Raw genomic sequence first — 8,127 nt, 5'->3', positions numbered from 1 at the left:
CCCTTATGTTTACAACCTGTATTACAAAATAAAAGCACCACCATTAATATCATTAAGCTCGTTCCAAGTAACAATAAATAATGATACTAATTATAAAAAATACTAATAAGTGTAATCCAAAAACGTGGAAGGAAATCACATTTACGAAATAGAAGTCGACCTTATTATGAAGATTTTTTGTTTCATGATAGAGGGGGCGGGGTCTGGGCTGCGCCCCTCCCTCTCCATCCGCCGCTAGTTTGTCCCTCTGCGGACTCCGTCCCGACCTGCCCTGGGTGTTGTTGGTGAGTATGGGCGGTATGGAGCTACTGGAGCGGAGGGTGAAGCCTCGCCGGCCCACAGCCGAGCAACCCGAGCCGCATGCGGAGCAGCGCAGCAGGGAGCGCGGCGCTGCGGGGCGCGGGGCGCGGGGTCGGGAAGGGGACTCCCGAGGCCGGCCTGGTGCAGCTGAGTGAGGCGGCGGCGGCGGCGGCGCTGCTGTCCTTCCATCATCTGCGAGTTCAGCTCGGGAGCACCACCAACAACACAGCGTGTAATTCAGTTACAGTGTCTGAGTTTAATCAAGTCTTTTTATACACTATATTTTCAAAAGTATTCAGTCACCCATCCAAATCATTGAATTCAGGTGTTCCATTCACTTCCATGGCCACAGGTGTATAAAACCAAACCACACCAAACTGGCTCATCCATGTCTTTATGGACCTGCTTTGTGCACTGGTGAGCAGGCATGTTGGAACAGGAAGGGGCCGTCCCCAAACTGTTCCCACAAAGTTGGGAGCATGAAATTGTCCAAAATCTCTTGGTGCTGAAGCTTTAAGAGTTCCTTTCACTGGAACTAAGGAGCCGAGCCCAACTCCTGAAAAACACCCCCACACCATAATCCCCCCTCCACCAAACTTTACACTCGGCACAATGCAGTCAGACAAGTACCGTCTCCTGGCAACCGCCAAACCCAGACTCGTCCATCGGATTCCCAGACGGAGAAGCGTGATTAGTCACTCCAGAGAACACGTCTCCACTGCTCTAGAGTCCAGTGGTGGCGCTTTACACCACTGCATTCCACGCTTTGCATTGCGCTTGGAGATGTAAGGATTGGATGCAGCTGCTCGGCCATGGAAACCCATTCCATGAAGCTCTCTACGCTGTTCTTGAGCTGATCTGAAGGCCACATGAAGTTTGGAGGTCTGTAGTGATTGACTCTGCAGAAAGTTGGAGATCTCCGCGCACTATGTGCCTCAGTATCCGCTGACCCCGCTCTGTCATTTTACCTGGCCGACCACTTCGTGGCTGAGTTGCTGTCATTCCCAATCGCTTCCACTTTGTTATAATCCCACTGATGACTTTAATATTTAGTAGCGAGGAAATTTCATGACTGGACTTGCACAGGTGGCGTCCGATCACGGTACCACGCTGGAACTCACTGAGCTCCTGAGAGCGACCCATTCTTTCACTAATGTCTGTAGAAGCAGTCTGAAGGCCTAGGGGCTCGGCTTTATACACCAGTGCCCATGGAAGTGACTGGAACACCTGAATTCAGTGATTTGGATGGGTGAGTGAATACTTTTGGAAATATAGTGTAGATCTGTGGGTGATATGGCAAATTGTAATATGATACTTAAGGACGTAGTTTACGACAGTGGTGTCTCTACATTAGGGACCCACCAGATGTCACTGTGGAGCAGTGCACATGATCAATAATTCAGTATATAAACTTAAACATATGTATTTTTCTTTCATTATTAACATTGTTGTGTGTTTATGACATATGCAGTGTAATACATTTGCAAAACAGTTGTTTGTTTGTTTTAGCACCTTTCCTGGACAAAAATGATTGGGACCTGGTAAAGTGTCCATTTCTAGTGTTAATCCAGTTTTACATCAGATTTAGAAATTGCTCCTCATTTCAAAGCACCAAAATGGCAGGTCAGGATTGTCCCTGTCTTTAGCTGTGAAACAGTCCCTTGTTGTTTTGGCAGTATGTTTGGGATCATTGTCTTGCTGTAGATTAAAGCACCGTCCAGTGAAATTTGAGGCATTTTCCTGAACTTCAGCTTGTAAGATGCTTCAGTACACCTTAGAATTCAGTTTGCTGCTCCATCATCAGTTATCAGTGAAGGTTAGGAAGCCAATACTAGTGGCAACCATACAGACCAAGGCCGTAACACCCCCACCGACATGTTTCACAGCTGACGGGGGGTGCTTTGGATTTTGCCTGGTTCCTTTTCGCCTCCACACTTTGTGCTTGCAAGTTCATCTTGGTTTCATTTGTGCACAAGGCCTTTATCCAGAACTCTGCAGGCTCCTTTAAATGCTTTTAGGCAAACTGGAATCTGGCACTTCTATTTTTTGGACAGTGTGGAAAAGGGTGTATGGGGATTTTTCTTCATTACGATGGGAAGCCCTGTGTCTTCAGTTGTGGAAGTCTTCCTTCCTTGGCTAAGCTTTGATGATTACTAAGCCCACCAGTTCTGTCTTTCCTTCTTAATAATGTTCCAAATGGTTGTGGGTGTTTCTAATAAAGTGGCCAGTGAGTTGAAGCACAAGGTGGGTGTTTCTAATAAAGTGGCCAGTGAGCGGGAGCACAAGGTGGGTGTTTCTAATAAAGTGGCCAGTGAGTGGAAGCACAAGGTGGGTGTTTCTAATAAAGTGGCCAGTGAGTGGAAGCACAAGGTGGGTGTTTCTAATAAAGTGGCCAGTGAGTTGAAGCACAAGGTGGGTGTTTCTAATAAAGTGGCCAGTGAGTGGAAGCACAAGGTGGGTGTTTCTAATAAAGTGGCCAGTGAGTGGAAGCACAAGGTGGGTGTTTCTAATAAAGTGGCCAGTGAGTGGAAGCACAAGGTGGGTGTTTCTAATAAAGTGGCCAGTGAGTTGAAGCACAAGGTGGGTGTTTCTAATAAAGTGGCCAGTGAGTTGAAGCACAAGGTGGGTGTTTCTAATAAAGTGGCCAGGGAGTGTATTTATGTATATGAGCAGTGTTGCTGTTAAACCTCTTAGCCTCTTAGAAACCTCTTCCCCGAATCTGTGTTATGAAAGCTGAGCTGGCTGAGGCTGGTGTTGCGTTGGTGCTGTTACAGTCTGTGTGTGTGGGACTGCTTTTGTAGAGGGTTTGACTGGAAGGCAGTCTTGTTCCTGTGGTTTGTTTCTAATGCCTGAAGTGAGGTAATTACTTGCTGTTACACAGTACTCAGTATATTTATTATTTGTATATACTACTTAGTATATAATATTATTTGAAGTATGTTTGAATTAATATTGGATATAAAATAAATTTAAATTATATGTAAACACAGACATACTTTATTTGATTTCAGTGTATGTTCTGTTGTGCTGTGAAAGCTCAGTGTTTTTTTATGATATTTAACACTCAATATATGCACAGTATTTGAGATTAATTACTTAGACATGCAGTAATCACCATGCTAATTGGTGATTATATTACTCGTTAGCTACATTATACGGTGCTTTCCCTAAATGATTTCTTTCAGGCTGAGTGCTAGACCCTGTATTATCACTAAACATGTGCAAAGCCTAATGACTACATTACATTTCTCTATATAAAATTCTCTATATTTAAAAGTGTTGTGTTCAGTTCATTGACACTATATGGCCAAAAGTATATGGACACCTGACCATCTCACCTGCATGAGCTTGTTGGACGTCTCATTGCAAAAACATCTATAACCGTTTTTGCAATTGCCAGGTATAACAGCTTCCAGTCTTCTGAAAAAGCTTTTTGCAAGATGTTGGAGAGAGTCTGTGGGAATTTGTGTCCATTCAGTCTAAAGAGCATTTGTGAGGTCAGACACTGATGTTGGACGAGAGGGCCTGGCTCACAGTCAATGTTCCAGTGTTCAGTGGGGTTGAGGTCAGGGCTCTGTGAGGCCACTGGAGTTCCTCCACACCAAACTGGTCACTCCGTGTCTTAATGGAGCTGCTTTGTGCCCAGGGTCTCAGTCATGCTGGAAAGGCTCTTCCCCAAACTGCTGACATAAAGCTGGAAGCTTAACTGTGTCAAATGTCTTTGTGCTGTACCATCAACATCACCCTTCACTGAAACTGAGAGCCCAAACCCTGAAAAACCCCAGCTCGTTATCCCTCCTCCACCAAACTTTACAGTTGGCTCTGCATTCCGGTAGGTTACGTTCTGCTGACATCCTCCAAATCCAGATTCATCATCAGACTGACAGATAAAGAACCTGATTAATCACTCCAGAGAACATGGTTGCACTGTTCCAGAATCCAGTGACGGCACTTTACACCTCTCCGGCCGACGCTTGGCATTGTGCCTAATGAACGGATGGAAATTGCTCACAGAGGCAGTTTGGAACTGGATCTTACTTCAATTTCACAGTAATAGCACTTATGGTTGTCTAGGGCAGATCTAGCAGGGCAGAAATATCGCAGACTGACTTGTGTCAAATGAGGCAGCCTATGACAGTGCCACATTTATGCTTTAAAAAAAATAAATGTCCTTTAAAAGCCAGATGAAGTAGCGAGAATCTATCCCCTTGGTAATAACATGCCATGGTAATATTTGGAGACAGTTTGAAGGTACGAAAGAGATGGATAACATAGATCCACTTTCTGTGTGGGCTCCTTCTAAGATGTCTTTCCTGGTATACTGTAATTTCCTTGTGCACACACGTGCATACTCAATCAGATCATTTCTGCCTCAGTAGAAAGGCCAAAACAAGAAGCTGATAAACTGATAAGACTTTCCTGTTGGGCAGGTTCATAGACAGAGGCAAGACGAACAGTGAGTCTTACTGAAATTTACATGTCCACAATATTTGGTCACTGTAGATCTCTATGAATGTCATTGTGACCTCCTGTTCAAGAGAGATCTGTACAGATTTATTAGCCTTTTATTAGATGACTTGTCAGTAATAGATCTGATTATTTAGGTTATTTTGTGGAAAATGAGCACAGTTTACATCTTTTGTCCTAGTAATTTTGAGACAATGCCAATGAAGGTTGCTTTGAAAATGTAAATGACAAATCATCAATGGAAACGTCTGAGTTTAATTTTTTTTTATTGTCAACGTTATTCGACAGTGCTGAGTCATTGTTTCAGTTCTGAGTATGTAAACTATATAATTCCACCAGGGCTCCCCCTGTATTTCAATCTCAGACTGCACCAGAATTTGATGATAAAATCACTGACATGTTCTCCCAGCAGGGAAAACCTTCTGAACCTTTCACCATTTTCACCGCTCATGAGCTTCCGTATCTGTGTGTGTTTCAGGAGCGAGTGACTCTGTAAGCTGTGCTGTGATGTTGGAGGTGCTGCACTCGATGGCTGGTCTCTCCACTCCCCTAATACATGAAGCAGGTTTTCCTCTTCAACGGAGCCAAGGAGAACATTCTCCATCCTCCAGGTGAGGGAGAGAGGAGGTTCAGTGGGGTGTACTCTCTTTAAAAAAAGATGGTTCTTCAAGGGTTCTTTAGTAAGGACCTTAGCTTTATATAGAACCATGAACTCCAAGAACCATCTGGTCCCTCCTCACGATCTTAGGACAGGTTCACACAGCAGGTAAAAGTAGCCCAAATCCAATTTGTTTGTTTGGCTGTTCAGATTATCTTTTAAATGTGATTTGTATGCGACAGTCTGAACAGATCAGCTCTGAGGTTCTGTTGTGAATAAAATACAGGTCTATGAGATTTGTAAATCATTGCATTCTGTTTTTATTTACATTTATTTACATTTTACAACTCTTTCCCAACTCTTTTGCAATTGGGGTTGTATTTTAAATGTTTGTATAGTACTAAAACAGTGTTTTGTACAACAGTTAGCTCTGGCCACACCTACACTGTATCACTCTGCTGAGATGCCGTTGCTAAGCAACGACTTTGACAGCTGTAGGAGACAACAAACTAAACGGGCTGTAAGAAGCTTTACAGACTGGCTGGAACAAAACAACATTAATACTGATCTGGGAAAAAACTGTCCAAACTGAGCTGAACCTGATATTGGGTCAGTTTTATGGCTCAGTCTGATTTGGTCAGATGACACTTTGGCGAATGGTACTGGGTTCATTTCTGGACCACCCACTTTACATCGAGGGAGGTCAGAAACACATTGGCTGTTTGTTGGCCATTGGAAGTTTATTACACATGTACATTGTGGATACTCAAGAGCAAGATTAACCTACTTCTTTAGGTTCCCTTGTACCTATAGGGTTAGAGTATTAAGCTTTGCAGCTTAACAGGATAAATGCTGAAATATACTGAAAAATAAGACATAGAAAGTACACGTTAATATCAGAAATCGTTTCTCTGCCCACGTTCTTTCTTCATTGTTCTCTCTCTCTCCCTCTCTCTCTCTGTCTCTCCCACTCAGGGGCGGTGTTCCAGACAGATAACGGAACCAGGACTTAAACATAATTTACACTACTTCATACCACTCTGTGCCTGCTCTTATGCAAATACAATAAATCTGCCTTATATGCCATGTAAATATGCAAATACTTTTATTTCTACCATCTTATACTTTCTTATGTCTGGTTTTATTATGTTTTTAATTTTCTGCATAGTGTATGTAAGTTTATGTGCAATTGTATGTTCTGCTACTGAAACACTGCAGCTGCCCTTCAGGATCAATAACATTCTGTCTTTCTTTGTCCAAAACATATTTTACGCTCATTGTCCATTTTATCAGCTCCTCTTACTGTATAGCTGCACTTTGTAGTTCTACAGTTACAGACTGTAGTCCATCTGTTTCTCTGATACTTTGTTACCCCCTTTTTACCCTGTTCTTCAGTGGTCAGGACCCCCATGGACCCTCACAGAGCACGTACTATTTGGGTGGTGGATCATTTAGTAACACTGACGTGGTGAAGGTGTGTGTGTTGTGCTGGTGCGAGTGGATCAGACACAGCTGTGCTGCTGGAGTTTTTAAACACTGTGTCCACCCACTGTCCACTCTATTAGACGCTCCTGCCTTGTCAGTCCACCTTGTAGATGTAAAGTCAGAGACGACAGCTCATCTGCTGCTGCATAGTTTGTGTTGGTCATCCGCTAGTTCTTCATCAGTGGTCAGGAATATACAGTATCAGAATGTAAATATTCAGCTATCAGAGTTGGAGCTAGGTACTTTAATATATTTGAAGATATAAGAATATGAGACTATAAACAAACAGCCATCAGAGGTGGAGCCAGGTGCTCAAATATATATGAATATATTTGAATATATAAGAATATATTTGAATGTAAACATCCAACCATCAGAGGTGGAGCCAGGTGCTCGAATATATATGAATATATTTGAATATATAAGAATATATTTGAATATAAACATCCGACCATCAGAGGTGGAGCCAGGTGCTGAAATATATATGATTATATTTGAATATATAAGAATATATTTGAATATAAACATCCAACCATCAGAGGTGGAGCCAGGTGCTCGAATATATATGAATATATTTGAATATATAAGAATATATTTGAATGTAAACATCCAACCATCAGAGGTGGAGCCAGGTGCTCGAATATATATGAATATATTTGAATATATAAGAATATATTTGAATGTAAACATCCAACCATCAGAGGTGGAGCCAGGTGCTCGAATATATATGAATATATTTGAATATATAAGAATATATTTGAATGTAAACATCCAACCATCAGAGGTGGAGCCAGGTGCTCGAATATATATATAAATATATTCTAATATATAAGAATGTAAACGTCCAACCACCAGAGGTGGAGCCAGGTGCTCGAATATATATGAATATATTTGAATATATAAGAATATATTTGAATGTAAACATCCAACCATCAGAGGTGGAGCCAGGTGCTCGAATATATATGAATATATTTGAATATATAAGAATATATTTGAATGTAAACATCCAACCATCAGAGGTGGAGCCAGGTGCTCGAATATATATGAATATATTTGAATATATAAGAATATATTTGAATGTAAACATCCAACCATCAGAGGTGGAGCCAGGTGCTCGAATATATATATAAATATATTCTAATATATAAGAATGTAAACATCCAACCACCAGAGGTGGAGCCAGGTGCTCGAATATATATGAATATATTTCAGAATAGATTGGATTACTGACAAAATCAGATTTTCTGCATTCATCAGATTATCAAGTACATGTAAAC

General features: G+C 41.7%; 1 long non-coding RNA gene across 1 annotated transcript; it reads left to right on the top strand.

Annotated features, from left to right (window-relative positions):
• The first annotated feature begins 245 nt into the window (after nt 1–245).
• LOC108442329 lies at nt 246–6,457 on the top strand. The gene is made up of 3 exons (XR_005131720.1): nt 246–532; nt 5,246–5,378; nt 6,341–6,457. It is a non-coding gene; the product is annotated as an uncharacterized LOC108442329 (long non-coding RNA).
• The last annotated feature ends 1,670 nt before the right edge of the window (nt 6,458–8,127 follow it).

This window comes from Pygocentrus nattereri, chromosome 17 (assembly GCF_015220715.1).
Source record: "Pygocentrus nattereri isolate fPygNat1 chromosome 17, fPygNat1.pri, whole genome shotgun sequence".
Classification (NCBI taxonomy): domain Eukaryota; kingdom Metazoa; phylum Chordata; class Actinopteri; order Characiformes; family Serrasalmidae; genus Pygocentrus; species Pygocentrus nattereri.
This window is presented reverse-complemented; position numbering and strand designations above follow the sequence as displayed.